At 43.5% G+C, this 25,658-nt stretch overlaps 1 protein-coding gene and 1 long non-coding RNA gene across 8 annotated transcripts in view; one reads left to right on the forward strand and one right to left on the reverse strand.

The window, feature by feature from the left end:
- LOC105493580 (transmembrane protein 132B) overlaps window positions 1-25,658 on the reverse strand; it is a 504,000-nt gene that overhangs the window by 247,040 nt on the left and 231,302 nt on the right. The gene's annotated exons all lie outside the window — the stretch shown is intronic.
- Window positions 152-14,897, forward strand: LOC139356608 (uncharacterized). Its single transcript, XR_011608698.1, has 3 exons — window positions 152-286; window positions 5,759-5,823; window positions 14,768-14,897. It is a non-coding gene; the product is annotated as an uncharacterized lncRNA (long non-coding RNA).

The raw sequence follows: 25,658 nt of genomic DNA on the forward strand, positions 1-25,658 counted from the left end.
GGGTTGAATAGTGTCCCGCCAGGGATTCATATCCACCCAGAACCTCACAATGTGACCTTATTGTGCCACAGGGTCTTCAGTGATGTAATTACTTAGGAATCTCAAGATGAGACCATCCTGGATTTAGGGTGGGCTGTAAATCCCACCCTAATGGGTGGTGTCTTTATAAGAGACAGACAGGGAACCTAAGAAGGCAGCGATGTGAAGTCAGAGAGAGACAGAGAGAGACTGGAGTTATGCTTCTATAGGCCAAGGAACATGAAGGACTGCCAGCAACAACCAGAAGGTAGGAGAAAAGCATGAGAAGGTTTCTCAACCCTACGGACATATTGATTTGGGACTCTGGCCTCCTAGAACTGTGAGAGAATAAATTTCTGCTGTTTTACGCCATCGCGTTTGTGGCCATTTGCTGTGGCAGCCCCAGGAAGCTAACACAGTGGCCATCTCGTGAGGCTGCTGCAAGGGTTCAGTGAGCTAATACAATATAAAGTGCTGGCACAGATGGAGTGCTACAGGCATGTTTATTACCATTACGTTACGCTGTATCTGTGAATCAAAGAAGGGAGTGAGACAGTCTGTCTAGGAAAGCAGTGGCTTACCTACACACAAAATAAACTGACAAAATAAAATAAATAAATTCTGATATATTTGCTTTGGAGTGAAACACTGGCCATTCCTCCCTCCCTAGCAGAGCCGGATACACCCAGGAAAGAATGTCAGGATGGTGACGGAGAGAGAAGGATTAGGAGCAAGACTCCCAGATTTTAATTCCAGCTGCAAGACGGACTAGCTGTGAGGCCTTGGATAGCCACTGAACTTCTGTGACTCAGTTTCCTTATCTGTAAAATGTGGATAATAACACTGTCTACCTACAGTGTTGCTATTACGAAGATTAAGTGAATTGCTGTATATTAAGTGCTTAGAAGAACACCTGGAACAAACAAGTGGATCAGCGTTAGCTATTATTAATTTCCTAACAATATGCTACTACCATATGGTCTCCAGAGATCAGACACACAAGCATCTAAGCCTCCTACCTTGTGAGATGTCCTTTGGAACTACCCTAAGTCTCCAGCCAGGATTCTAAACACTTCTTCTCCAGATACGATTTCCTGATCCTACTCCTCTTCCTTAGCAGAAAATTCCTCTAACATCCCTAGACAAGGCAAATATCTCCATTTGCCACAGTAGATCCATTTATTTCATAAGGGCTGCTCTAGAGAACATCCAGTCCTCAATCGTTTGGGCCCAAAGGACATTGCTGTACACCTAACAAATTCTTGGACATGTCATGGCTGTTGCAATTGATTTTTAAAAATCCAGTTCCGGTGCATATCCATGAAAATGTCCAGAGGCAGGGCCAAATTCAGATGCAACTCACTACAGAGGTTCAAGTGTTACCCCCAGTTCCATTAGGCACTGGACCCTGTTCAGCTCTCATGCATGTGGGCTTTGTTCACCAATAAACTATCTCTCATGGTTGCTGCAGCAGCTCCAGATCTCACATCCTCATCCACAGTAAAAAAGCAAAATTCTTTAACTTGGATGAAACATCCCGGAGACAGGTTTTCACTGGCCGAATTAAACTGAGTGCTCAATCTTGAGCCAATCATTATGGCATCTAGGGTAGAGGCACAATGCTCACGGGCTTAGCTGGTCAACAACTATCCCTGCACTAAGGGTGAAGTTAACCCCCTCCTAATCACATGGGAGAGGTTAGCAAGGAGTGGCTTCTGAAAGGAAATTCAAGTTACAACAGAACAAATGAATGCTGGTTATCAAAAACACAAACCTAAAACCAGACTATTGACATGTGCCTCTCTCTTAAACACAAGTTATACAATTGTTTCTAAATCCCAGTCCTTAGTCCAAATCCTTCCTAATTTTAGATTATCTTTGTTAGAACAATTTAAGCCCAGGAACATCTATGTCTTGAATATTCATTAAGTTTGTTTTAGAGAAATATCTTTAGGCTTGGTGATATTCTTAGCACTTGTTATTTAAAAACTACAATATCTAAAACTACGTGGAAAAGATAAATGGTCTCGCCACTGTAATGAGTTTGCGGGATTTGGGCACTGAGCATGGAAAAATATATGACCACAAGGTGGCAGTAGCACACAACGAGTTTTGTTTGGGCAACGCTTTGACAGGTTTACATGAAAGGAGCTCCTCACAGCATGAGACTGTCCAAAGGATGTGGCATGAGGGGCCACCAGCCAGAGGGAAGGAGGGAAAGGGAACTCTGAAGAGAGGAGGATTCAAGACAGGGGCTCACATGTCTAGATAATGTCACACAGCAGCACAGTGGGGAGTCTCTGGGTCAGAGAGCTCTAAAGGGCGGTTGCAGCTTGAGTTCTTTTAGAGCTAAAAGGTTTATCTTATTTACAACTAACAGACATTGGACTCAGTTTTGCAGGGTATGCAAAACAGGCAGGCTCCAAATGTCTAAAAATCTGTTTATTTGGGCTATGTTTAAAACAATTGGATGTGTACAAATATGAGTTTGGTGCCAGCAGGCTTTTGAGCTAACAGGTCCCAGCCCACTGTGAAGAAACAAACAACACAGGGGCCAATAAACAGGAACCATTTTCGTCTCACTTACATAATAACAACTGACATACGGAAAAAAAAAAAATTTATATGTGTATTTCCATAGGGTCTTCATTATATAAACATTTGCTGTATGAATCCTTGAAATTATGGGATTACATAGGGAAGGATAAATTGGCAGAACAAGAAACTACTCATCAATGACTGGACTCTTCCAGATGTCAGTCCCTTCCCACACATGGCCCTCAGATAACAGCAGCATCTACCCTGCCCACTACTTCAATATCTCTACCATCTTGATTGGTCAGATTCTGCTAACTGCCAACTATAAATACAATGCAAAAGCGATGCAAATCCATTGCAAAGTGAAACTGCAAATCTTGTAATAGTAGAGGATGGACAAATGCATGCAAAGCTATTGACAAAGAGAATGAAGCCAGGGTCTACAATCACCCCTCAAGATATATTTACCGACCAGGCATGGTGGCTCATGCCTATAATCCTAACACTTTGAAAGGCCAAGGTGGGCAGATCACCTGAGGTGAGGAGTTCGAGACCAGCCTGGCTAACATGGCGAAACCCTGTCTCTACCAAAAATACAAAAATTAGCCGGGGGTAGTGGTGGATGCCTGTAATCCCACCTACTCCGGAGGCTGAGGCAGGAGAATTGCTTGAACCCAGGTGGCGGAGGTTGCAGTGGGCCAAGATCATACCACTGCACTCCAGCCTGGGTGACAGAGCAAGACTCCATCATAGATATAGATATAGATATAGATATAGATATAGATATAGATATAGATATAGATATAGATATAGATATAGATAGTGAACAAGTGAAGAGGAGAAAAAGCAACGAGGACAATGGGTGCTTCAGAAGACAGCGGATTCAGTAGCCGAGTGTCGTGAAGCTCTTGGGGAAACTGGGGAAGCCCTCGAATATTCCCGCTAAATGGATCCTTTTTGTGATCCTACTGGCAATGTCAAACATGAAATGAAAACTGCAATACTGTACAGTTATAGAAAACTGGAAGAAAAAATGACAAATTACCAACATGCACTCTTGGTTCAAAGTGCACAGATTGGGAATTGCCAACCCCTAATTTTGTTTAATATAAGATAAAACAAACTTTTATTATAATCTTTATTTCATTTCTCAAGGAAGAAAAAAATATCCCAATGAAGTTTTTTGTCATTATTTTCTATGAAATTTTGGTTCCCCTTTTTAGTCAATTAATTTTAATTAGCCAAAAATACTAAAAGAAAATGTCTCCATCACACCCTTCTAGCTTTGAATTGCAATGCTCATAAAAATGTATATTTTATGTGTGTGAAAATATGCTAATATTGTATGTTGGTGGGGAACAGAACACTGGCTTCCCCGTGGTTCCTAAAACAGCACATTCCATCTCATCTCTAAACCTTTCCACTTGCCATTCCCTCTGCCTGGAAGCCTCTCCCACAGACACCACCATGACTCATTCCCTAATCTCCTTGAGATCTGGACAAATGTCACCTCTCAGGGAAGCTTTCCTAGACCACCCAGTCTAAAATGGCAAATCCCTCTTATCCTCAACAACTTCTATCGCTGGTTTCCTGCTTTATTTTTTCTCCTTAGCACTAAACCGTACGCAACGTACACTTTGCTTCTCTTGTTTATTATCTTCTCTCCCACTAGATACAAGCCCAAGGAGAGCAAAGATGCTGCAGTTTCTGTTTCCTGCATTATCCATAGTGCTGAGAACCATGCCTGGCAAATGGGAGGAGCTTAATCAATATTGCTCGAATGAAGGGTCTTTATCTAAGGTGTCATCCATCTCCGGATGTCCCATGAATATGAGACTTCAAGGGTGGAAGATGTTCAGTAAGAGACATCCCCAAAAAATTCCAAGGGCAGGGGAGAGTGTGAAGGCATCAGAACCCTGTGGACCAGAGGCTCTCAAACTTTCAAGCATATCAGAATCACCTGTGCCACTTGTAATGGCACAGAGATCTGGACTCAACCTCTAGAGACTGCGATGCTATAAGTCTGGGGGGGCAGGACCCATAGTGCTGTGTTTTTAAACAAGTTACCCTTCTGATGCAGGGGGTCCTCAGAACACTCTGTGGGCAATACTCTTTGGGACGCACCTCAGACATCACGTTCTGTCAAGCAGAGTCATGCAAAAGAGATTCAACACCCTTTCTGAGATAAGCCCAGCCCTGAGGCACAGGAGCATTTTCAGGGTGTGGTTAAGGAAAACTGTAAAGATACTTTTAATTGGGGTTCTCCCACCAAACCACTTTCCCTGTGATAAATTAACCAAAGAGAGAGAATCTTGCATCTCCCACTAAGCACCTGGAGGCTGGCAACATCAGACTCTACTGAGAGCTCCTTTCAAGCAAAGATTTAAACTTGAACAGGTTACAGGGCAGGGAAAAGAGAGTCCAAGGGATCCAGAGGGCAGGAGCCTGGCCTACCAAGATGACCACAGAGCAGGTGGGGTCTCCAGTCTTGCATGCTCCTGTCCAGGGGGCTAGAAACCCAGATATTTTGGGCCTGTGAGTCAGAACAGGAGCCATCTTGATGGACATACAGACAACTGGTGCTGGAAAAGCACATCCACCAGAGAGAAGTGCTAGAAGTCATGAAACTCAGCTACAAGAACAGGACACTTGAAGGGGGATCTGCATGCCAGTGAGAACTTTCCCAGGAAACACGTGCTGATTTCTAGAAGCTATTGCCACTCTCTCGTCTCATTGCTCAGTTTAATCTCTTGTCTAAGAAAGTCAAATACTAAGCAACTTATATGTCTAGCTTTGGACAAATCAGAAATTTCAAATTTTTACAAGAAAAAGAATGATTTTAGTTATTTCAGTGCTTCTACTACAACAGCTGCCTTGATTTCATGTGTTTGTTACCTTTTGAGAGATGGCTAGGTATCAGCAACTGGGAGAGGCGACTTGTAGTCAATGGAGCCCATCAAAGCAAGAGAGAGCTACAGATAAGAATAATCATTGCAGCTACAATTGTAGAAATGTCTGCTCCACCCCATCCAAGGCAGCTCTGAGTATGAAAACAGCAGTAGGTTCATGTATGCAGGAAGCTCCATCTAGCCTGTGAAGCTGATCTGATCCTCAACCTGTTTATCTATGCCTCAATGAGACAGTCATTATGTTGTTTCCCCAACCAAATGATAGCTTCTACAATGCAATATTTTCTTCCCAGACTCCAGCTTCATAGACGCTTGGCCAGTCTCAAACCTCAACACCTTCCGCAGCCAATAAAACAGAGTAAGTTTACCCCAAAGCTGCCTGTTGGATCTTTCCTGTTCTATGCTAACTGTATTAGTTTCCCAGAACTATTGTAACAAATTACCACAAACTGGTGACTCACAACAAGAGAAACTTACGCTCTCACAGTTCTGGAGGCCAGAGGTCTGAAATCAAGGTGTTGGTAGGGTGGGTTCCTTCTAGAGTCTCTGAAAGGTAATCCATTCCATGTCTCTCCTATAGCCCATCCCTCAATACACACACACACACACACACACACACACACACACACACACACACTTCCTTCTTCACATCTTCCATAGCAACAAGATAAGCAAGTCCAAAACTCTGCCTTGGCCCCAAGTATCTAAACCTAGCAAAAAATGACTGGACCCAGCCACTCTAAGTAAGCATGTTTTACTTAGCCACTCATTTGGTGACAGTACATGCCATATGTATGTGTATATAAACTTTAGGATGATCTGCTATGATTCCTGGCTCCTGGTGATCACAGCTTTGTAACTCTGTTTCCCTTGGGTAAATCCTTGTAACTAATTTAATATGGCAAAGGCACTGGAATGTTGCTCCATGACCACATTAGGTTTATAAGACCATCTCACTAGCTGACTGACTCTAGAACTACGTTCTTGGGTGGCTTTGAAGAAACAGGCAGTCAGGTTGGAAGACCTATGTGACAATAACCTGGGGGAAGGGGAGCTTTAGGAACAGAGGGCAGCCTCCAGGCACCAGCCAGCAAAAATCCAGGGCCCTCAGCCATACCACAACAAGGAAATAAATTCTGCCAACAACTGAGTCAGCTTGAAGCAGATTCTTCACCAGTCGAGCCTCCAGATGAGAACACTGCCCAGACAATACCTGGGTTGCAGCCTGTGAGATCCAAAGCCGAGGACCCAGCTGAGTCATGCCTGGACTCTCAACCCACAGAAACTATGAGATAATAAATGGGTGATGTTTTAAGTCTTTAAGTTTGTGGTAATTTTGCTATTCACCAATAGATAACAATTAGACCATGTCTTAAAACTTTCAATTTGATAGCCAATAACTAAGTATCAGACAATTTCACATAAAAACTCAGATTTCTAACTTCACTGAAACTTAACCACACTGAACTTGCATTCCTGTCCAGTAACAATGGGCCTGAGCTGAGCAGCAGCTGCTCCATCAGCCAAGGCCCACTCTCCAGTTACCACATCCCCCCGACCCCCAATCCTTACTGCCTCCCTGACACTGAGGCTGAGTGCTGGTTGCTACTAATTACTACGTTTGCCCTATGCTTTTTCTCTGTATTGTCTTAGAAGGAAATGAAAAGACTTCTGTGTCTGTATCTATGTTAACTGTTTTCTCACATTGGTCTTCTTTGGTCATATATGCTACCAACCTGGTCCCTACAGGCAATGGTCTTCAATCGATGAGATACCACCCCCTAGAAGGTACATATACAAAAATGAGTAGGGGTAGTTGGGATTTCCCAATAACTCAGGAAGCAGGTAAGGTGAGGCTACAAAGAACTGTCAGTATTTAGAGGATTAGGGTTAGGGATGCTAAATGCCCTGTAGTGCACAGAAGAATCTCATCCCACATCAAATGCCAATAGTTCTTCCATGGAGAACCCTCTATGTAGATTTTTCATTCCCTGTCTAGATAATGCCCACCTCTGTCTGCCCCCAATACAAATGCCAATGATATATTTTCCAAGCAAACTGGACCCTAAGCTGAACTGCTGATGCTCCCTAACTTTCTGTCCTCGTCCCTGTGTGGGGCACACTCTTATTTTTTTTTTCAGTGCATGTAGACAGAACAGGAAGCAACTTTCCCACAAATGCTGAGTATTCTGCGTCACCGTCATGAAATCAACACCTGCCACAATTTCAAGTCCATTATTGTCCCACTATCAGGAATGTGCTTTATTCATCCACTTCACTTCTCTTCATAGCCCCAAGCATTGGTGCCCCAAGCATTGGTTCATACCAAGAAAATCAATCCTCCTTCAGATCACATCTAAATTCTGACATGACAGAGGTTCCCCAATGCAAAAAGTCTTCTCTTCTGTCATTCTCAACCATGGACTCTGGTTCTTATGCTCCACACAATAAGTTAATGACAATGTGCATCTCTCTCACAGCAAAATCATTAAATACACAAATATATACACACCATGACCAAGACTTGGCAGGAGGCAGGGAAGTTGATATTTTCTCAGGGCCCAATAAACGGTTTCTCATGATTCAATTAGTAGGGTAATAGTGTTTCATGGGAACCTGGGATTTGTAAATGTAGAGTAATTAAGAACTAAAAATGGTTTTGAAATGAAAAGGATTTGGAAAGAAGATTGCGTCTCAGGGCTTTGGGATTCAAGTATGTCTGGGAGGCATTCCATTTAATTTAAGGTCTATTTGCCAAGTATCTGCTACCTGTCAGGTGTTAACCTACTGTGTGCAAAAGAAACAGGCAGTCCTAAGAGACACACAGATAGAACAGTGAAGTTGGCCGGGCGCAGTGACTCACATCTCTAATCCCAGCACTTCGGGAGGCCGAGGCGGGCAGATCATGAGGTCAGGAGATCGAGACCATCCTGGCCAAATGATGAAACCGCATCTCTACTAAAATACAAAAAATTAGTGGGGCCTGGTGGCAGGCGCCTGTAGTCCCAGCTACTCGGGAGGCTGAGGCAGGGGAATTGCTTGAACCTGGGAGGGGGAGATTGCAGTGAGCCGAGATCGTGCCACTGCACTCCAGCCTGGGTGACAGATCAAGACTCCGTCTCAAAAAAAAAAAAACAGTGAAGTTAAGACCACTATAGACATAATTTCTACAACAGTGACGTTAAAGCTATACGTCTGCCTTAAATTCTAGACTCTAGCTGTGTGAATGTGGAAAAGTCATGTAACTTCTTTGTGCCTCTATTTCCTCACCTGTAAAATTGGGCATACTAGTGACAGTACTGGCCAGGTGCGGTGGCTCTCATGCCTGTAATCCCAGCACTTTGGGAGGGCAAGGCAGGTGGATCACTTGCACCCAAGAGTTTGAGACCAGCCTGGGAAACATAGCAAGATCCCATCTCCAGAAGAAGTATGAAAATTAGCCAAGTGTGGTGGCACGTGCCTGCAGTCCCAGCTACCTCAGGGAGGCTGAGGTGGCAGGATCACCTGAGCCCAGGAGGTCAAGGCTGCAGTGAGCCATGATCTCACTACTGCACTCCAGCCTGGTGGACAAAGCAAGATCGCACTTCAAAAACAACCAACCAACCAAACAAACAAATAATAGTACCTACTTCACAGTGTCACTGCAAGGATTAAATGGAGACAGCATATACAAAGTGCTTAGAACAGAGCCTGGCATATAATTAGTACTATACAGTGTTCACGATGACAATATGGGTGATAAGAGTGTCCAAGTGCTGTCCCCTTCATAAACTAGTCCAGACTGAAATGCTGACATCCAAAAGAATCACCCTTTGGTGCTAAAATGCTTCAGGGGAAGACTGAGAACTAGAGAAAAACTGCTATGAGAATCATCCAACAAACTCCCAATCCTGGTTGTCCCACACACACAAGACCAGGAAGATTAATGGAATCGCCCAGCATCCAGCCCCTACTCCTACACAGCGCTTGTATTTCCCATTGAGGAGCCACACTCAGGCTCAGTCCAGGTAGTTCAGGTTGTGCTGCCTCCACTGTTGGCTTCAGGGATTGGCATGTATGTGACCAACCAAAGCATTGTGTCCTCCTGACAGAGTGATTGGTCCAAGGAGGAACCATATGACCCAACCAAGCCAATCAGACTTTCCCATTCCCTGGCCACAGTTGATTGGCTCACAAGTAGACATGTGACTCAGGATTTGTCAGGGATTGTTGATTCCAGCTGTCTCTCCACTAAGCAATAAGCACTGTAAGAGTCCACCACCTGCCTGAGAATAAAACCAGCAGAGAAATGCAGAGGCAATTAATGGAATGAGCTTGCTTTCTGGCCACTCCATCTTGGTGTCTGGATCCAGCCAGACCTGAGGCTCTCTTTGAACTTTTCAATTACATGAGCCAGGAAATTACCCTTAAGCCACTTTGAGTTGGGTGTCTTCTATTTGCAATCAAAAGTTCACTGACAAAAAGCAATCAGGCTCTGACATTTCTACCACTCTGAGGACCAGATAAAACCCTCTCAAAGTTCACAGAAGATACACACATAACTTTACCCTCCGTAATCCAAGGACAAGAGAACAGATGGTAGAAGGATGTTCAATATTTCAACTGCCCTTGTGAGCCAGAGAGCAAATATTAAATAAAGGGAATTTATGGAAATAATCAGAGATCCTCTCTTGTCATACCCATCACTTCGGTAATAAATATTAATTTTAAAAAGCTAAGATACAAAAATTCAATTCATAACTCAAAAATAACCTGACCTTTTATTGAATTAAACTCATTTTCTGTCAAACCTGCTATTTGTAAAGTGTTTGGTTATATGAACTTTCAGGTGGCTAATAATTATTTCATCACAGTAATTTAAAGCATTTTGTCAGCCATAATGAATTTTTTCCCCTCTTCCTCTCCAACCCAGACATACTCAAGGGTTCACCCTGATGTACTGGATATTTCCTGTCCACGAAGACTTTTCAACTAACCTGGGTCCTCACAGCTACCAAGAAACACACAGGCACACACATGCACATAGACATACATCCATTTTCACAGCTTTATTTGCCACCTATATTTTTTTTCTTAAAATTTAGACTCAGTGGGTACAGGTACTTGTGCAGGTTTGTTACATGGGTACATTGCATAATGGTGAGGTTTGGGCTTCCAGTGTGCCCATCACTCAAAGAGTGAACATTGCACCCAATAGATAACTTTTCAACCCTCATCCCCCTTCCAACCTTCCCACTCCTGAAGTCTCCAGTGTCTATTATTTCCATTTTTACATCCATGTGACCCACTGTAGCTCCCACATGGAAGTGAGAACATATGGTATTTGATTTTCTGTTTCTAGGTTACTTCACTTAGGATAATGGCCTCCATATTATGATGATCCCCAAACTTATTTTTACAGCACAGAACTTTCTTCCAAGTCCCAGATTCATAGCCAAATGAAAACTTGAAATCATCTCTTAGAAGTTGCAAGGAAAATCAAACTTACTTTGTCCAAAAACTGAACTCAAGATATCAACCCACCCAACATAAAAACAAAACTACCTACTTCTCTTGTCCCCCTTGAGAAAGGACCACCAACATCAAAGTACTCAAGCCACAAACCTGGGGATCAACCCTGTCGCCCCCTTGACACCCAAGTCCATCAACAAGTCCCAAATGTCTCTCCATGTCGCTGCCATCATCCTCATATGTACCATGTGCAACCACTGCTACAAACCATGCAGCAACCAGGTCATCTGCTCAAAATCCCAAGCTGTCACTGCCCACCTTAACACTCTCCCCTAGTCACTTCCACTGTTAGAAGAAGTCCAGAATCCATCAAGCATGGACTCTGGAACCAGACTGCCTGGATTCAAATCCTGGCTGTACTGTTTATCAGATGGGCAAGTTACTTAACCTCTCTGAGCATCAGTTTTCTCATCCGTAAAATGAAATCATAGTAGCCACCTCACTGATGTCCTCTGATAATTGAATTTTAAGCACTTAGTGGGTGCCGTTTGAATGATCTCTTTAGGCTTGTGGCTCCAGGCTTTCCTCCTTGTCTTCCTCAGTTCCTACCCTGGCTATATGGGTTGTTCTCTGTTTGCCCCTCCAGATCCACTGTCCAGAATTTTCTGCCCTGCCCTGTACCATTAGAGGCTGACAGATATGAACAGCATCACTCAGAGGCTCCCACGTCCTCTCTCTGGCTTCCAGTTGGGTTCAACCAATAGGAGGGACAGCAGGAAATTAGACAGTGAGAAAAGCGAGGCTGAGATATTTCTATCCCCAGCTTCTTCCTCCTGTGACAGTGGCTAGGTTTGTCCCCTGAAGTTCCTGCAGGAAGCATTGTTCCATAACTTCTCTCACTGTAATTAACCTTCCTGTCTCCACTTCCTTGGGCCAGGGCCATCACTGTTTGCCACTGCTACTTGTTCTTGGCTGGCTTCCTTGACTGTGCCTCCGTCTTCATCAAAAGCCCCTTCATTAAGTTCTCTTTGAGGTGTGCCAGGCTGTTCCTGCCCGAACCCTGACTGATATGGGCGTTTGCATATACTGTTTGCTATGCCTGAAACCTTTATTCCTCACACCACCCCCCAGTCCTTTTACCCCCAATTATCTGGATAATCTTATCCATCTTTCAATTCTCATCTTAATTGACGCCTTCTCCAGAAAGCCTTCCCAGGTACACAAAACCAGGTTGTTTTTTTTCTTGTATTGCATGTCTATTTTTTCCTTCCTCGTATTTATCACACCGAATACTAAATAATCACCAGTGTAAGTTTTCATATACATTATTGTTGTCTCAAACAGTAAGACCCATAACAGCAGAAACGACATATCTTGTTTGGTTTTTGTATCGTCCCCACTTCATACAATGCTTTGTACACACTCAATGCTCAATATGCACTTCTCAGATTAATCAAACAATCAAAACACCCAAAATGCAGCAGGTCCCTGTGATTGAAATGCCAGGCTTTATCCAATACAGAAAGAAACCAACAAACTGATATCAAAGGCAAAGCTGCTTTGGCTTCTCAACCTAAGGCACATGCTCCTGGAAGGTGCTTATGCTTCTCTTTTACTGACATGGCCTCTAGTGGCAAATGGTCTCCAGTAAAACCTGGTGTTGGAGCCCATGTTGCAAATGTGGGCACAGAGGCAGGCTAGGCAGGAGGGAAGCTGGCAGTGGATCACGGGGCCCCCAGGGCTCAGCCTGATGTACCCTCCCCTGTCACTCAGGAGGAGCAGCGCTAACAGCACCTCACATCCAATTGCCACTTGAATACTTGCCAAGTACTTTCACACGTATTACCTCAGGTGTTCCTCATGCAAGCCTGCGACCCTGTGACAGAGAAATGATTCACACATCCACAATCACACAAGTGTGAGTGCAGAGCCAGGGCTGGCCTAGTGGTCCTGTGGTTATTGGTCCCAATCTGCAACTCCTCCTAGAAGGTGAGCTGGCCTCAGCCACGTGGGGTTTCTTGGTATGATCTTGGCTGTTGGTCACACGAAGTGCCCCAAACCTCCCTCTACTGAGGTCCCTTTGAAAGTACCCAAAAAGGCAGTGTAATGAAGGGGCTAAGAGCATAACCTCCAGACCCCGATGCCTGGGTTCAAAGCCAAGTGCTGCCACTTTCTACCTGTGTAGCCCAACGCAAGTTATTTTAGCCTCTTTAAGACCCAGTTTCCGTGTCTGGAAAATGGGGATGACAGCGCCCACTTGCATGGTAGCCTTGAGTATTAAGCGAGTGAATGTATTTCCATGACACAGCACAGTGCCTGACCTGGCATATGGCAAGCACTAAATACATATCTCCTATTCCAACCCATTTTTAACCACACCAGCTAAATTGTCCCCACTAAACTAGCTTCCAGCCTTCACGTAAGGTGGAAATCTTATTCCACTTTGCCCCTTGTCTCCCAACCCAGGGATGGAGAGGAAAGCACATAGTAGGTATATTTCTCAGTCTATAAACTCAAAAAATATATTATTTTCTTTACTTTCTAAAATCCAAATTAATTTTGATTCTCAGTCCTATGTGGCCAGGCTGGTTTTAAAAATAAAACTAAGGCCGGGTGCAGTGGCTGATGCCTGTAATCCCCACACTTTGGGAGGCCAAGACAGGTGGATACCTTGAGCTCAGGAGTTGGGAGACCAGCCTAGGCAACACGGAGAAACCCTAGCTCTACAAAAAAAATAAAATTTTAGCTGGGTGTGGTGGTGTGTGCCTGTAGTCCCAGCTACACGGGAGACTAAGGCAGGAGGACCAGATGAGCCCAGGAGGTTGAGGATGCAGTGAGCTGAGATCACTTCACTGCACTCCAGCCTGGGCAACAGAGTGAAACCCTATCTCAAAAAAACTAATTAATTAATTTAATTTAATTTAACTGGATGGAATCCCTCCTGAGGTTCTGTACTCTCTTTTAGGGTTTGGGAGGAGGTATAGTTGTGGGGTTCTGTGTAGGGACAAAGATGGGAAGGGAGAAGAATGCAAGCAGAACTTCCACTGTGCACCCACACAGACTGCCCCTGAGCCATCCCACATGGTGGCTCCCATGGCCCCTTCAGGTCTGCAGGGGAGTGGGGTAGGGTCTCTGCTACTTTGCTGCTAGGCTTGGGGCTGGGAAACCTTTCAAAAGGCTACCCATGTCCCATCAACTCAGATCCATGGTAGTAACCTCAAGTGCCTCCAGTACCGGGCAAGTGATATAAAGGTGAGTAGCTGAGCAGGTAGAGGCTATGGAAAGCTGTTAACTAATACCCACAGGCCCCAATCTAAGGGCAAGTCTCTGTGAGTCACCTCTGCTTTCAACCTAAAAAAGAAGTGGCCTCTGCTAACAAGAGCTTCCATTTGCATAGCTCTATCCAGCAGGCAACGTGCCTTGACATGAACGTGACTGCAGATGACCTGCAGCCTGAGGGCACTCTGCAAAGGCATTCTCTGAGGAGTTTCTGCTCCTTCACCATCCCAACAATTCTCCTCCATGACCATTTTTCTCCATTTACTAAGTCCAGGAACACAATCTCCTAACACCACTTTTGACACAGTAAAGTTCAATTGTTGATAGTGAGACACACACACACACACACACACACACACACACACTATTCTTTGGTAAATCTGTTTTAATCCTGCTGTGAAAAAAATAACTCTTCAGTGCAGACCCCAGAGTTGAAAAGGATAAAGAGGAATATGTTAGTTACCTCCTGCTGCATGACAAATCATTCCAAAACCTAGCTACCCCAAAACAGTATTTTTCATCTTAAAGTTTCAAGAATTCAAGAGCATTTTGTTCTCTCTCTCTCTCTCGAGGTTTCAGTCATGGTGTGGGGGCTGCAGTCATCTGAAGACTTGATTGGGGCTGGAGGCTCCACCTCCAAGGTGACACACTCAAATGGCTATCGGCCTCAGTTCACCATGTGGCCCTCTCCTTAGATGCTACTTGAGCATCCTCACAACATGGCAGCCAGCTTCCTCCAGAATAAATGATCCGAGACAGAACAAGGAGAAAGATGCAATGCTTTCACATCTTGGTCTCAGATGTCACATAACCTCATGTCTGCTGTATTTTATGTGTTAGAAGTGACTCACCAAATCCAGCCCACATTCACAGAATGGAGAACTCAGCTTCACCTCATGAAGTAAGGACTATCAAAGAATTTATACACATATTTTTAAGCCACTGCAATGAAAAGGTTTCAGAGACTCATTTTGCCTGCTCTTGAATTTCACAGAAAAGGAATCACATGTCTCTATGGATCAACGTTACGTTTACCAACATTAACCTAGCTATTGCATATAGCAGTAGTTTGTTTTCTCACTGCATGAATATACTGTGGCTTACTCATCCATTCTACTGTTGATGGACACTTGGGTTGTTCCAGTTTGGGGCCTTTGTACATAATGCCACTATAAGCATTCTTGTGTGTGTCTTTCGATGAACACATTTGTGAATTGCTGTTGAATATTTAGCTAGGAGTGGAACTGCTGGGTCACGGATTTGTGTATGTTCCAAATGGTATTAGTTGCGAGGACAGTAGTAACCATGGAGAGGAGAGGAGTCCCTGGGAAGGAGCATATAGAGCTTATGAGGTGCTGGTTACATTCTGATTCTTGAACTGAGTGACGGTTACACAGGTTTGTTCATTTTGTAAAAATGCATTGAGTTATGCAATTATAATCTGTGCATTTTCTGTCTGTGGGTGTATGTCTATATAAAGTTTTCTTTAAACTTTTAAAATACTTGAAAAGCACCTATTATATACAAGATACCATAGGGCTATGACATCAGGCCTCTTTGTACAAAGCTGCCCTACTTATGACAGCAGTGGCACTAAAAGACTGCCAATTTATCTAGAAGATACATTGGCCACATGTCCACAGGTCTGGCTTATAGCTGCTGCATGGAACTGATGGAATGCCATAATAACAACCAAAAATGGCCACTAATATTTATTGAGTTCTTTCCAGTATCAGGCTGTGTTCTAGGCTCCATAGTATCTCTCTAAATTATCATAACAACTCCATCTTCAGTTTTAATGTTGAGGAAAGTGAGGAACAGGAAGTTTAAGTAACTTTCCCAAGATCACACAGCTAATAAGAGTCAGAGCCAGGATTCAAGCCCAGGAAGTGTGGTGGCTCTACGGCTATAAAAGAGAGAGCAGGAAGAGATATCTGTGATGAATTATGGAAGGATGGATGGAAGAAAGAAAGGAATGGAGGAAAGCAAAGGAAAGGATGAAAGGAAAGCGAAGGGGAGGGAAGCAGAAGGGCGGGGAGTGGAGGGGAGGAAGGGAGGGGAGTGGAGGAGGGCAGAGGAGGGGAGGGGGGTAGGTGAGGAAGGAGAGGGGGAGGAAAGGAGCTGCAACTTCTCTGCCCACGCCATCTAAAATACTCCTCATGCCCCATCATGCTCTATCCTGACATCCTGCTTTAATTTTTGCATAACACTTAGTACTCCCTGAAATTATACTTCATTTGTTTACTTATTTATTGTCTGTATCTCCAGCTAGAACACAAGCTCCCTGAGGACTTTTTCTGTCTTGCTCATAGCTGTATCCTCAACACCCAATTTTAAAAACTAGATTTATCAGTCGTGTGTGTGTGTGTGTGTGTGTGTGTGTGTGTGTGTGTGTGTGTAGACAAAATATGGAAGAAAAGAGGGGCGATAGAAAGACAAAGGCCAGAATGGGAGAGATCATTGGCTTTTCCTTGGTCAATTCCTGTGTTGTTGCCTTGTAACTAGTAGGGATTGCTTTTGTAGTTTGAGGATAAAATGCAATGAAGTGTAAAATAAGAAGGAATAAAAGGATGCTATCAAGTTCTGATTTTCAGAAACAATATCCACATGTGTGCAATAGCTGCCGGGGCAGGAGCCAGAAGTGGAGCAGGGATGGCGGACATTTCACCTTGTGTATCTATGCAGTCAAATAGCCCTGGGTGCCTGCAACACTGTTTTGGAAAAGATGTTGAGGCCGCCTGTGGGCTCAGCGGAAGAGAATGCTGTGACTAGTTCTGTGAGCCATAAGCAAGTGCCGGAGTTGGCAGCTTTCTGCTGCATATTCACCATCCTGGCCTAGAGTATTTCCTGGACAGACTGTTGACCAACACACAATGCTCCAACTACAGTGATCAGCTCAAATTATGGCCCAAGTTCAAGGAACCTGGCAATTAAACCGCACTGGACAATAGGTTTTTTATTTTATATATATATATATATTTTTTTAAGATGGAGTTTCATTCTTGTTGCTCAGGCTGGAGTGCATTGGTGGGATCTTGGCTCACTGCAACCTCTGCCTCCCAGGTTCAAGCAATTCTCCTGCCTCAGCCTCCCAAGTAGCTGGGATTACAGACATGCACGACCACGCCCGGCTACTTTTGTGTATTTTTAGTAGAGACAGGGTTTCACTATGTTAGGCTGGTCTTGAACTCCGACCTCAAGTGATCCACTCACCTTGGCCTCCCAAAGTGCTGGGATTACAGGCGTGAGCCACAGCACCAGGGCGACAATAGGTTTTTATGTTTCCAAAATGCCTCTGGAAAAGGAGATTTAACAACCTCCCCCACAACCAAATCCTGTGTTATGCAGCCCTCCATGCCTCGTGTATAATTATCATCTGTGCCACACTGCCAGCCTTTCAGAACCCAAACATCAAACCCGTAGTCAGAACAGCAGATTGTAGAGGAAGACTCCTCCTTTCTAGTCAAAGACTCTGATCATTCCACAACAGTCCTGACCCCCAAAGACTTTTCCTTCTTTTGAACTCCCTTAGTATTCACTCTCTGTTCATCTCAGTATCCAGAATTCTTTACATTGCCTTTTGCTGTTAGTTAAGGATGGGTGGATGGATAATGGATAAGTGAATAAACAGAAGGATGGAAGATGGAGACAGATGTTTCTCCATCTCAGTAACAAGCTTGTTAAAATTCACCACCATTTCTTATTTTAAACCTCCAATATCCTACTTGGAGCCTGGTACAGCGGCTCAATAAATGACTACCAACAACAAGGTAGGTGGGATTTACAAACTGGGGTTGCACATCTCAAAAGCTATGTCCAATGCCGCTCCCATAAAAGGTATCCACAGTGGCTTTTCAGCCTATAGAAGGAGGGAAGACCTTGTTGGCTACAGACCTGTGACATGTGAAGTGGGGCTTCCAGTCTATGTAGGGACACACAAAAGACCAAGAAGACCAAGCTCCAGTTGACACTGCCTTGATTCACCTTCCTGCAAGGGCAAAGTCTGTTCACTGCACACAGACAAGAGACCCAACTGTTCTTTAATTAATAAACAACCAGAGGACCCATTTGAGTTACTGTGTTCAAGGGTCCAGTATTTCTAGCTGTGTTTGTGGACTAAGCTCCAGTGCTATTGACAGGGACTTGGAAAATAAGAAGCAAAAAACTCTTACCCCTTTTTTCAGAAGAGAGACTTCTTATGCAATGGGTCACAAATCTACCCACCCCACTCCCCAAAAAAAAAAAAACAGAGGCAAATACTTTTAAGATAGAAGACTTCTTTCTGTCTGGGTCAATCAAGATCATGGATAATGCTGCCAAGGATCTTCAGAACCTTTTCTTAGACAATGTCTCCCCTGTACCTCAGAGTCCTTAACTGTGTCATCACTTCAAAAACAGCCTTTAGAGACTAACTACGAGTACCACACACCTAGAGGAATACAAAGCAAAGAAGCTCTGGGTTTTAGAGAATGTGAGATTTATTTCTAACATAGCTAACAGGTCCTTGTGCAACATTAGCCAGATCATCACACTTCTTTGTGAGACATCAAAACAGCTTCACCAGGCTGCATGCATTTGGTGAACTGTTCTTATCTTTGCATAACAGGAAACTCAATCAGCTATCACTGGATCCAGGAAAAACCTTTCTATTTCTCCTAAAAGCCTAAATTATTCACATCTCAGAGCCTTTGCTCTTCCCTCTCTAGCTCTCCATGGCTTTTTGGTTATGCCTGTCTCACTTTATTCAGCCTGCTCACTCCTCGTCTTGCCTCCACGGGCATTTTAAATTGTAACAAACAAACAAGTAGAGAACAAAAAATGCAACAAATCCAGTGAAAAAACAAAAAATGCAAATGTAAAAGGAACTACTAATTTGTTCATGTGTGATAGCCATTTTTCATTAGCTGGCATTGCTACAAAATCACTTACAATATGCCACTCCCTAATTCATAAAACACCAATGCTGCCAATGTGGACCCACGTCTAGACCATAGTCACACGTAACCAGGCACTTTTTCTCCTTGACAGCCATCTGACCTTACTTCCCTCCCACCTTGGGTTCATCTAGACTCTTGCTCCATTCAAAATCAACAAATGGCTGGGCACGGTGGTTCACACCTGTAATTCTAGCACTTTGGAAGATCGAGGCAGGCGGATCACTTGAGCTGGAGAGTTCAAGACCAGCCTGGCCAACATGGTGAAACCCCATCTCTATAAAAAATACAAAAACTAACCAGGAGTGGTGGTGAGCACCTGTAGTCCCAGCTACTTGGAAGGCTGGGAGAATCACCTGAGCCTGGGAGGCAGAGGTTGCACTGAGCCTTGATCCTGCCACTGCACTCCAGCCTGGGCAACAGAGTGAGATCCTATCTCAAAACAAAGAAACAAACAAACAAACAAACAAACAAGCAAACAAGCACTTCATTACTTGTTTGATTCACAAAAAAAAATGGTCACCATAAACACCAAAATACCAAGGATTTCTGTGTCTCACCTACTAGAATATAAGTCTCATTAGATCAGAGAACTATCTAGTCAGTGCAAAAGCAATGGCTGGCAAATAGAAAACACTCAAATATTTGTTGAACTAATAAATTAATGAATCTCCCATATGAGAAATATTACATAACACTGATCCACCTCCCATGGTTTCAATAAAAAATACATTAAACCCCTGGCATTCACTAGACTGTTGTTTAGATCAATTGATCATGTTTCTTTCAGTTGCCAAACCTGCTTATAAAGTACATGAAAGTGACAATAATAAAGCTATTTTCCTTGGGAAATTAAAGCCTGAGAATTACATAAGGTCTTTGTCCAACACAAATTTTGTCAGCATCTACTCTCATGTGACCTAGGACATTTATTTATTCTGTCACTAAAAAGGCTCCCTCTGGCCATAAATTCCAAGGTGCATTGATCACCTCCAACAATAGGGTCCACAAGGCAGCCTCCAGCTGCCAAGCTCCTGGGCGTGATGTGAAACAAAGAGCCATGGTGAGGCTCTGCAGAGCTAACCTCCCAAAATCAGGGGAGCAAAAATATGCCAGACAGGTCCCCCAACCTTAGATACCCAACTCTCATACAGTTTTTTTATCCCCTCAAATATTATCAAGAAGAAACGGGAATAAATTTAAAAACCAAACTTTCATCTTGTCTAGTTTTTTAATCCTTTTTTGCTGTGAGAGCAAAACAAAACAATCTACATCAAAGAAAACAATCTTGCCTAATTTTAAAATGTTGGTAACTTGTTTTAAATGCCCAGCATTAAATTTTTAAAGTAAAATAAGTCAGGCATATGGAGGCAAATGCAGCATGACCTCTCTTATATGTGGACTCGTACAAAGTTGAATTCATAGAAGTAGGGAGTAGAATGATGGTTATCAGGATCTGGGGGAGCTGGGAAGATGGGGAAAGGAGAGGTGTTGATCAAAGGGTAGAAACTGGCTGGGCACGGTGGCTCATGCCTGTAATCCCAGCACTTTGGGAGGCCAAGGCAGGTGGATCACCTGAGGTCAGGGATTCAAGACAAGCCTGGTCAAAATGGTGAAACCCCATCTCTACTAAAAACACACAAAATTAGCCTGGCATGGTAGCACGCTCCTGTAATCCCAGCTACTTGGGAGACTGAGGCAGGAGAATTGCTTGAACCCCGGAGGCAGAGGTTGAAGTGAGCTGAGATCATGCTGCACACTCCAGCCTAGGTGACAGAGCAAGGCTCCATCTCAAAAAAAACAAGGAAGAAACTTTCATTTAGACTAGAGGAATAAGTTTTAGTGATCTATTACACAAAATGATGGCTATAATAAATAATAATGCATTATATGTTTCAAAATTGCTAAAAGAGTACATTTTCAATATTCTTACCACAAAAAATAAGTATGTGAGGTGATGGATTTATTAAGCTGAATTAATCATTCCATGCTTTAAACATATAGCAAAACATCACATTGTACCCCATAAATACATATGATTTTTAATAAACATTTTTAAATAAAAAATAAATTTTAAAACATAGAAACAAAAATTTAACTGATAGAAATAAGTGTCTTCAGAATATGGGACAGATACCCTAAGGGTACATGAGAAAACTTTAGGTGATATGACAAGGATATAACATTAAATAACATTGAGTAAAAGAAATACAGAGAGTTTCGGCCGGGTGCGGTGGCTCACGCACTTGAGGAGGCCGAGGCGGGTGGATCACCTGAGGTCAGGAGTTTAAGACCAGCCTGATCAACATGGTGAAACCCCATTTCTACTAAAATTACAAAAAATTAGTCAGACATGGTGGCACATGCCTGTAGTCCCAGTTAGTTGGGAAGCCGAGGCAGGAGAATCGCTTGAACCCACGAGGCAGAGGTTACAGTAAGCTGAGGTCACATCACTGCACTCCAGCCTGGGTGATGGAGCGAGACTCCATCAAGAGAAAGGAAAGGAAAGGAAAAGGAAAAGGAAAAGGAAAAGGAAAAGGAAAAGGAAAAGGAAAGGAAAAGAGTTTCTAATCTTTTTCAACCCTTTTGATTAAATCAAGTAGAAAGTTGCAGTTGTTAATGTCTTCAACCTTCTCTAACACTTGCAAATCTGCCCTTTTAACAGAAAGAGCTAATAAGCCTCAAAGTCAAGGCATTTTAGAGCCTTCGCCTATCTAGCTTAGATGTAATAACTCTAGCTTTGTATATATTTATTATTTATAGTTGCCATCTATTTATCATGAGTGATACTGGCTTTCCATTTTCAAAAGAGAGACAAAGTTTCTGTTTTAGGTAAACTTGCCTTTGTAAAAATATGCACTGACTTAAAGAAGATAAGGATTGAACACTAGTAATGATGGTGCATACACATGGAAGAAATAATGAGGTCTGACAGAAGAGAGACAATGCCAACTTCCCAGTCCCTGAAGTCAGGAGTTGCCAAGGTAAGATGAGTTTAGATAGTAAACTCACTACTGTAATAACTATGCATTTATTTTAATGTGTACTAGGAAAAAATAAAACTAGAAAATCAAGAGATTGATTTTCCACCTTAGTGAGTGATAGAAAATTTTAAGATAGACTTATTGCCCAAAAAATGTGTATCAATCAAAATTAAACTAGTAAAGGGGAAAGAGTTTGGGTGGTATGTTGGTATGAGCACAAATCACGAAGGTGGTCCATGAATAACTCCAGCCTCAGAGATAACTGGGGCTGTCACTGACTTCCACAGTCAGCCTCACACTCTACTGCGATCCTGCAGCTGCACCCTGGGGGTCTTTGAGCAACAAATCAAAGAAGCAATTATCTACAACAAGAGGCCATCTCACCGTCCAGTTCAATTCAGCTAAGATGACAGCAGCTGGTACCGCAGTATGAGAAACCCACTCCAGGCTGGGTTTGCTCAACAGCTCAGATGAAAGAAAAGAAAACATATCTGGAGGAGGACTCAATCTGCTAAAAAAAGAACTCTATCTGCAGTTGTCAAAAAACACTTTTGTGGAACACACAGCCCCTGCCTTCACCTGTCTATGTCTCCTATGTCTCCACCCCTAGCAATTCACAGAGTGACCAAGAATGGAAAGCCATTAACAAAAAGAGTTTTCAAGCAAATAAAACAGATTTTTAAGAAGCAAAACACCTGCAACTTTACAAAGCTAGACTGATCTGGAATAATTCAACAAGTGTTTAAACCCTAAAACACATTTCAAGAGCAATGTTATTGAACCGAGTTTAATGTAATTTCTTGGCATCAAACTATTACAGCAATCAAACCACCCATCTTTCAGAGACTTTTAAACTTTTTAAAGGCCTCTTTTTAAACTTTTTAAACTTTTCCAAAGACCTCTGTGTCTTGTTTACGTCTCAGTTTGTCTAATGGCTCTGTCATCAAGAGACTGAGGCTCAGAGAAATGGAGTGGCTCAAGCAAGGTCATAAAGAGTCAGAACCAGGCTCAGACATCCAACTCCATAATTCTCCTCTTTCCACCATCTCCTGTCACTGCTCCTTAAGAAGGCAGTAAGAGTATGCCTTCTTTGTGTTCTTACACCAAACATCCTGTTCAGAATCATCATTCTGTATCCTAGGACCATCTCTTGGAATGAAAAAGATAAAACTGCATGACCCCTACTAGAAAAACAGAGATGCCACTATGACTGCACTGAGAAATCACACTTACCTTCAAAGAAAAGATGAACCATACCCTACTTCTGTCTGCATTTTAGGAGCCTGAAGATACTGGGTGCACCATGGAAATTATTTATGTTTGACATAAAATCATGTGATAACCTAAAATGCCAAACACTCAAGGGAGAGTGTAAGTTGGAGTTCCTTGTGTGCAAACAACAGAAATCCTTTCTGGCCAGCTTATGAGATTTCTAGAAGGGATGCTGGGCATCTTGTAGAATAGGAAGGAGATGCCTAAAATCCCAAGCCCAGAAATGGGCCAAGTTCCAGGGAAAGTAATTGGCAAGACCTCCACAGAAAACATCTGGTCAGAAGCGCCAGACCCCACCTCCAAGCTTCCACTTCAGCTGGCACCAAACAGCATGTGTACCTGGCACCCATAGAACTGCATTTCCCATTGGCATCCATAGAGTATCTTCCCCAGTAACCAATGCACATCACCTGTGGATCAGACAGCAGAAGGGACCCTCATCTCTGCCCCCATTCAGTCCCTGATTTACGTGAACACCACACATGCACATACACTCACACACATATGTATACACATATGTACATTCACACACATTCACACACACACACACACAGAGTAGGAGACACATGTGAAGCACTGCTCTGCTGTCCCTCAGCCCACCTGATTTCAGAACCACTAGAATGGACAGTTCCATGTGCCACAGCTAGGTGCTATCACCAAGGCAGTCTTGACTTCTCTACTGTTTTCTCCAAGTTATTGCCCCAGATCAACCTTCAACCAATTGGGAAGCGAGGCCAAAAGATAAACTCTCCAGCCTCCCCATTTTCCCAAGGGACAATTCTGAGGGTCCTTGTACACAGTTCCAAGAGAGCACCCCAGTGGGATGACGTCCCAGGGACCCTTCGTCTTCCTCCTTGGTCTCATTCTCCCCATCCTCTTATTTCTGCTTTCTGGTGTCACCTCCCAGATTAACTACCTGGGCCCCATGTCCTGGTCAGGGGTCTGCTTTGTGTCTACATGCACAGATTGCATGCACTTGTACAGCATGAGATGTCTATGGGAGAACGGGGCCTTGCACCCCCAGCAGGTTGAAAGGTGTGTGGAATATCAAACCCCCAATGTCTCAACCACAGGGGCTCAACACACCATGCCTGTAACTCCACAGAGCTGGAATGGGGCTGAGGCTGGTTTTACGCCTATAGTGTGCTTAGTAGCAAGGCTAACACAAATTTGGTGTCTTCCTTTCTCTCTCCATATCTCTTGTGCCATTAAGAATCTGACCAGGACAGAAGCAACTCTGAGCATTTAAAACAGGAAAATTAATCCAGGGAAAAGGATGCGCATTCACAGGCATCTGGGAGGCCCAACTGAGATCAGTGCAGCAGGAAGCTGCCAGCACCCCTAGGCCAGAAGAACAGAAGGAGGTAGTGTTTTCAGAACCAGGGACCACGGTCACAAAAGGACAACAGAACCACAGAGGACTCATTAAGCAGAAGAAATGTGGCTGCTACCATGGACACCACGAGCAGGAGGGTAGCCTTCCTCTTGCTTCCAATTTTCTACCAGTGCCTCCCATCAGCTGAAGCCAGTTGAGACTAACTGGAAACGACAGCCTGCAGGGGCAGCCTCCTTGGAAAAGAGAAACTAGTGGATCTGACAGTGAGAACCGAGCACCAACATATGCCATGCTCCAATCACATGCCCCACTCCAATGACGTACTTGGAATCTACCCATAAACTCCTCGGTGCCCTGGGAGATGATTCATCTGAGCCTGGAAGGATGCACTCATCTTGCTCATTGCAGTGGGTTGAACGATGGCCCCCAAGAGATATGTCCATCCAGAACCTGTGAATATGAACTTACTTGTTCATGTAAGCAAGGTAAATATCTCAAGATGAAATCATCCTGGGTTATAGTGGGTCTCAAATCAAATGGCCAGTGTACTTATAAGAGACACACAGGAGGAAAGACAGTGTGAAGACAGAGGCACAGACTAGACTAATGTGACCACAAGCCAAGGCTTTCCAAGAATTGCCAGCCACCACCAGCAGCTAGGAGAGAGGCACGGGACAGATTCTCCCTCAGAACCTCAAAAGAAGGAACCTACCCTCCCCACGCCTTGATTTCAGACTTCTGGTCTCCAAAACTGTGAGAGAACAAAGCCCTGTGATTTTAAGCCATCAAGTTTGTGGTAATTTGTTATGAAAGCCCTAGGAAATGAACACATTCATCCTCAGGTCCATTTCTTTCCTGCACCACAGTATTCTCTCCTTTCCAAATTGAAGATAAATCCTCAATCAGAGAGACAGGAGCAAAATAGAAGTTCAAAGAT

This window comes from Macaca nemestrina, chromosome 10 (genome assembly GCF_043159975.1).
Source record: "Macaca nemestrina isolate mMacNem1 chromosome 10, mMacNem.hap1, whole genome shotgun sequence".
Lineage (NCBI taxonomy): Eukaryota > Metazoa > Chordata > Mammalia > Primates > Cercopithecidae > Macaca > Macaca nemestrina.